This window comes from Gavialis gangeticus, unplaced genomic scaffold (genome assembly GCF_001723915.1).
Source record: "Gavialis gangeticus isolate Ggan-Ray unplaced genomic scaffold, GavGan_comp1, whole genome shotgun sequence".
NCBI lineage: Eukaryota > Metazoa > Chordata > Crocodylia > Gavialidae > Gavialis > Gavialis gangeticus.
Window position 1 is genome coordinate 20,703,599 of NW_017729002.1, and position 6,965 is coordinate 20,710,563.

At 47.9% G+C, this 6,965-nt stretch overlaps 1 long non-coding RNA gene across 1 annotated transcript in view; it reads left to right on the plus strand.

The window, feature by feature from the left end:
• The window catches only part of LOC109290894, a 23,860-nt gene that overhangs the window by 10,777 nt on the left and 6,118 nt on the right, over positions 1-6,965 (plus strand). Inside the window, exon 2 of the long non-coding RNA XR_002095707.1 lies at positions 2,349-2,357. This is a non-coding gene — a long non-coding RNA (uncharacterized LOC109290894). The remainder of the gene's footprint in view (positions 1-2,348; positions 2,358-6,965) is intronic.

Here is a 6,965-nt window from a genome sequence, read left to right on the forward strand (position 1 = left end):
GGCTGGGCAATAGGGGGCATTTGGGTGCCACCCCACCAGTTTTAAAATGACATGATCAATCATGTCATGATTATGTAGGCTGGTCCAGTCCTCTACGCATATGTGCAGTTAGGCACCTTGGGGCAATCTCCTTACTTCCCCAATAGTGCATGCATAGTGGAAACGCTTGACCAGTTTGAATAATCGAAATAGCTACTTGTTTAAGTGGGCAGTGGTGCACCTATACTGATGCCCCAGCCCAGGTAAACAGCTGTTGGGAGGAAGGCGGAAGACAGGGGGCGCCATGTGCAGAGACATGCACTGGCCCCAGGCAGCCTGCAGAGCAACTCCAGCAGGTAAGTGGGGGAGAGGGGGATTGAAGCCCCTGTAGAGAGGGAGCTGGGCGAGGCTGGGGCTGCTGCCCAGCTGGGTGGGGCTTAGGGCTGGGGCTGCAATGTGCAGCCACAGGGCCCCAGTGGGGAGCAAGATGGGGCCATTGGGTGGCTCATCCAGGGGAGGGGGAGGGCCAGCTCCCCACTGCCGCATCCACCACAGAGGAGCCAGGGCACATTTCCCCTCCTTGGCTTCCCCATGCCATCCCCCTAGATGAGCTGCTGGGCTCTGATTGTCCCATGACCTGGCCCAGCCAGGGCTCCATTCATGGTGAATGGGGCCTTGGCCGGGCCGGGTTGTGGAATAATTAGAGCCCGGCGGCTCGTCCAGGGGTGCAGTGCTGGGCAGCCAAGGGGGGCCCATGGCACCCCAATCTTTGCACAGGACACAGGTGGGCTGCAGCTGCGAGCTGTGTTCTGCCTGCTCCATACCTCGCTGCTGCCTTTGAAAGCAGCACTGTGCAGTGAGGCGCAGCACAGTGTGGTGCCATGTGCCTCACTGCCTGGCCTGCCCAGTGATGGGACTTGCATGGCGCTACACCATGCCGCTTTCAAAGACAGCAGTGAGGTATGGAGCAGGCAAAGTGCAGCTTACAGCTGCAGTCCACCCATGCCCTGTGCAAAGATCAGGGGGCCGTGGGTCCCCCTTGGCTGCCCAGCACTGCACACCGGAGGAGACACTGGGCTCTTCCTGGGGATGACGTGGGGTGGGCACAGGAGTCCCGTGGGCTCCATTCCCTCTGGCCTGGCAGTGTAGCCAAGGCTGGACCAGTTCCAGGTCCCCCTGGGCGGTGCAGGGCTGGGGCCAGTGCAGGGTGGCGAATTTACAGGTACCGCCAGCGCTGGGCAATGACTCTGGGTGCAGAGGAAGGGAAGGGTGCAGTGGGCCCCAGCCCTGATCCCAGCCCCAGCTCTGCTCTGATCCTTGCCTGGTCCTAGCCCCATTTCCCCCCATGACCCTTCCCTGTCCCCCCATAGACTTTCCTGGGGCGGGGGGTGTGCGCGCATGTGCGCCTGTGTTCAGCCCCCTCCACCATTTTCTTTTCTCCCTCCACCTATGCCACCTGCCCCCCCGTCTCCAAGTTCACCAGCCGTGCCTGCCACTCACCCTCCTCTGGCTTCTATTTACTGCCTTTGCTCCACAGCCCAACGGAAGTGGGCCAGTATGCCAGAGCTGCATGCATGGCCCATGTGCCCATGCTGTGCAAAACAAAGGCAGGAGCTGGGCTGCCTCCATTGCATATGACCAGGAGGAGAAGGGGTGCTACATGTATGGTGGAGGGGAGCTAGGCTGCCCGTGCGGCATACATGGCTGGGGGGAGCACTGGGTTGCCAGTGTAGGAGGGAATGGCATCAGTGAGGTGGAGGGAGGTGGGGCAACCATGCAGCCAGTGGCCCCATGCAGTGGGACTGCATGTAACCCCTGCTGCCTAGAAGTTGCTTGGCTGTGCTCCATGGTATGGAAAGAATAAAGCAGTAGAGGAAGCCACATTAGATGGGAAATTTGGGAAGCCATATGGAGTGGGGAGAGCAGATATGAAGCCATCTGCACACCCTATCTCACTACCTTTCTCTACTCCACAAAACATTTAGTGTGACTGGTTTCCTTGCTTTTTGGGCCAGATTATTTTACTTTTATCTACAGAGCTCATCAGCCACATAAACAGCACTCTTCCTTACCCAGACCTGAGGAAGGCTGTCAGTAACAGGTGCAGAAAGTTCACGATGCTGTAGGAAACACTGATTTTTTCTGAATGTTTTGTGATACCCCTTCAGAATAGCCCTAGAGCACAATCTACTGCCCATGACTCCCTTCCAGTGGGAGGTCCAGAGGGGAATAAAGGAGGAGTTTTTTTCTCATGGCTGGATGGGATCTGTGAGATTGGAAGTCTATGGATCCATCGCCTCTACTTTATTTGGGCCTGTGCTGCAGTGCATTCTCCCACCAAACCTCTTAGTTGACCAAGCGCATAAGAGGTCACACAGGTACCACCTGGAAGTCCAGGGGGCAGTAGTTCTAAGGGAGCAGTAGCAGTTGTATGCAGTTTATTACTTAGAAGCTTAAGGTATTTTCCCCTTTCTGTTTGTTTTACAAAGGGAGTAGGAAGATGCATATGGACCTTTACAAGTAAAACATCAAGAAACTTTAACGACATTTAAAATCAACTATCAGAGTAGCCTCCAGTTGAAACAGAGATGTTTACATACCACAGCAATAAGGATGCAGCATAAATAACTAGAGAGAAAAAACACACAGCCACTGTTAAGAATCTCGCAATCGGGAAAAGCGTTGCTTCTATTACATGGAAAAGAATTCATTGACGAGATTCCCCGGCTGACTGCAACATTACATCTGCTGCTTTTGAAGACTGGAGGAATCCAAATGCTATTCTGTTTCAATGGAGGACGGACAGCTAAGAAGATGAGAGAGAACGATTTTACAGACTAGTAGCAGAGAGAGAAGGGTTATATTATGAATCGAGTTAAAGAACTACGAGACGTTACAGGAGAGAGGGAGGACTGCTCACCCTTAGGACACCACAATATAAAAGGAGGTATTGGTTTGTCTGAGAAAAGCTGCATTTGTAAACACCCCTCCTCCAGCCTGCCTGAGCTGGGGATCTGGGAATTTCCCATCACCCTGCCATTCAAACTCAGAGAGAAACAGTGTGAATTGTCAGGTGATCGAGCCTCTCCACATCATCGCCAGAAAAGACATTTCAGAGCTTGACAGACAAAAAAGCAGTCTCGCTGGAGACTCAGCATGTCTCTGCATGAAGACATTTGCTGGCCAAGAATAAAATTACCCAGTCACAATAAGGATAGGGGGAAGAGCTATTTATCATATTAAATATTAATTCAATTTCTCCTAAAAAGAAAATTGTTTGTTGCACAATCTTGTACAATGTGGATATTAAATGGATACTCACAACCTAAAACTCACACTTCTATCTGAAAAATGTGTACCCAGTACTGCTACATTCTTCAGGTGACTGTACCTGACAGAGAAACGCCCCCACAATCTATACCCTTTTTTGTGAATTTTGCCAGAACGCAGTTTATAGTTCATTTCTCTGCTTCTTGATTGATGTTTTGGACCCAGGTTCTGCATACTGACACAAACTTACTTTATAGATGTGCTTTAAGGAAGTTAAGGAACTATTTGCAGTACAAGGCTGTAAATATGCAAGTGTCCATAAGTATAGACATGCAATATTTCAAGCCAAAGTACTTTTTAAGAAAAAAAGGAAGTTAAAACCTTAATTCCATCACCCATGAAACTGGACACAGGAATACATTTTTCATTTCCTTTTCATGGAAAATCTTACCCATCACATTAATATTTCTCAAAGCCAAAGTAACTGTTGCACACTGTACATACAAAATGTTCTCAAAAGTCTAGGCAGGTGATGCTTCTGCTTCAGTTCATCAGTAACACAACTTTCAGTTGCACCGGGGACTGGTGCTTTAATGATGATGTAAATGAGGGTTGATGAGCTAAACAAGGGCTGTAAAGATTGGCTTTATCATGAGAAACATCTGGAAAGTGGATAATATCACAGTTTTTGTAAGAAGAATTTATAGTATTAAAAAAAGAAAACGTACCTACAATGTGATTAACAGTAGTCTCTGTGAACCACCACTGTGAACCATCCTGATATGAAGGATTCCAGGTCTACTGTATAGAACCACATTGCACACATTCCTGGGAGAAACTGCATTAATTAAAAGTTTGGTCATCTTTAAAGAGAGTTTTCACAAGTAAATGACTTCAGACCAGCACTGTCTATACATCTGTGTAGGTATTATATATTACGTAAATCTATTAACGTCCCAAATTTTTGTTCACTTTTATTGGGGAAAAGCAGGGCATCTTCTACAGTGTTATTGGACCCATAAGAATTTCTCCAGCCATACTTCTTGCCTAGCACCAATGGTCAAAGTCTTGCATCATAACTGTTTTTTTTCCTGAGGAAAAAGTTCCCTTCAGGAACCAACTCCTTGGCTGGACAGAGAAGGCACAAAGCAGTAGTGTGATACACTGCTCTCAAAGCACGAGCTCTCTTGGCACCTGCCTCCCAAGGAAGTAAGAAACCACAGGCTAGGAATAAAAAATGCCAAACTCCAGCAAGGCAGTGTCACACAGATGCACTAGGGCAATAGCCACATGTAATACCTATGTATTATTTGTACGACTAAATGTTAAGTATATTCATTTGGCAATCTGACTCAGTGGATAAGCCAAACACTTCTGATGCCTGTTTTGGCTAGAGAACCACATACACTTTTGGAAAGGCTTTGCTTAATATTCAATTTGCTATCTGAACAAAACCAGCATCACTGGAAAAAAACAACAACATAAGCATAGGGAATGCTTCACTATAAACACCCAAACCATTTTCCTTTCTGCCTATGGTTTAGATGCTCTAGTTTTGCCTTACACCATCAATGCTTTATACATTTCTTACGGGGTGCAAGACTGAAAGAGATGTCTGGGCCATCAAAGTCCAGCCTATCATGGGCAATCACTTCTGTTCAAGCTTCATCTTAAAATTAGTAAGATTGTTTGCTCTTTTTGCTTTTATTGCAAAGCTGTTCCAGAACTTCACTCTTCCAAGATTCGAAACCTTATTCTAATTTTCAGCCTCAATTTATGCAAAACCAATTTATAACCACTTCCTTTGGGGCAAACCTTCTCCTCTAATTTCTCTTTCTCTCTCATTTGCCCTCCTGATGTGCTTACAGACAGCAATCGTTATCTCTTTTCTTAGCCTTTGTTCAGTAAGGCTCAGCAAACCACCCTTTTCAGACTCCTTTCATCCACTTTTTGAGTTCATGTTTCCAAAAACATGGATAGACAGAACTGTCTGCAGACTTCCAGACAAGGTCTCATCAATGCCTTACAAAAGGGCATTAATGCTACTCTTCCTCTCTCAAAAATGCTTCTCCTGATCTATCCTAGGATCATATTTGTCTTTTTCACTGTAACATCACTTTGGTGGCTCATAGTTATCTTGTAATTGATACACAAGTTTTTCGCCTTCTCTGTCATTTCCAGTAGATGAATTCCAAGCTTACAGGAAAAATCATTGTTACTGGTTTCTAAACACAGGCCTTTGCACTTTGTACTATTCATTTTATTTCATTTCCCTCAATATAGAAAGGATGTGGACAAATTGGAGAGAGTCCAGAGGAGGGAAAAGAAAAATGGTGATGGGGCTGGGGGACATGACTTATGAAGAAAGACTGAGGGAACTGGGCTTACTCAGTTTAGAGAAGATAAGACTGAAGGGGGATTTAATATCAGCTGTCAACTACCTGCAGGGAGGTTTCAAAGGGGATGAAGCGAGACTGTTCTCAGTGGTGGTAGATGACAGAGCAAGGAGCAATGGTCTCAAGTTGCAACCAGGAAAGTTTTGGTTGGATATTAGGAAAAACTTTCTCACTAGGAGGGTAGTAAAACACTGGAACAGGTTACTCAGAGAGGCCGTGGACTCTCCATCTTTGGAGATGTTTAAGACCTGGCTAGACAAAACCTTGGCTGGGATGATCTAGTTGGGGATGCTTTGAGCAGGGGGTTGGACTAAATGACCTCCTGAGGTTCCTTCTAACCCTAATTTTCAATAAATCTATGATTATATATATAGTTATTCAACAGAATCTATATCACTTGTAACTGAGTGGTTCACAACCCATTTAGTCCACAGCAGGCTGCCAAATTATAAACAACCAGTGCAGATGCTTGCTGCAGCTTTTACTTCACGGGGTGCTGTTTCTCCAATCAGCTGAAGCCCCTCACCAGTCCCACACAGCTGATCAGACAAACAGCACCTTTTGAAATAAAAGCTGCACTGATCCCATTTAAGTCTGCTACAACCTCCAGCTGGTTTGACATCACTTAAATTTCCAACCCTAATTTAGTCAAACATGACCAGAGGGGTAATTAGTAGAGGTGCACTGATACACTGGTCCGATATTGGATCAGCACCGATATAAAGAAAATGTTCTGTATTGGAGATTGGCCCAATGTGGCCAATAATTTGTCTGATAAATGCCCATGTGTGTGCACAGCCACAGCACAGCGCATAGGCATAGCATGGAGAGCTGCGTGCAACTGGTAAGTCTGGTGTGGTGGGAAGGGAAGGAGTGGGGGGAGGGAGGAGGGGAGAGGGGCATGGGGGCACAAATCAAGGTCCCTGCAGTGAGGGAGGGTGTGGGGTTGGGGTTGGGATTGGGGCTGGGGCACAGGATGCCCAGTCAGAGATGGAGCAAACATGGGACAGAGGCATGGCTTGTTGGAGAGGGCATGGGAAGGAAGGGTGGGGAGGCTCCCACTGCTGTGCACGGATCATTCGGTGCTCATCTGGAGGCTCCCACGGCTGCCCGCTGCTCGTCTGTGGGGAGGGGAAGGGTAGAGGGCATGTGTCCCCGAATCTGGGCAGGGTGGGCTGGGGCTGGGCTCTTCCCAGCTGGGCAGATCCGGGGGCACGCCTCCCCTCCCTCACATGCCCTCCCAGACAAGGAGCAGGAGCAGCCGTGGGAGCCACCAGATGAACACCGGACGAGCCACATGCAGCACCAGGAGCCACCCCC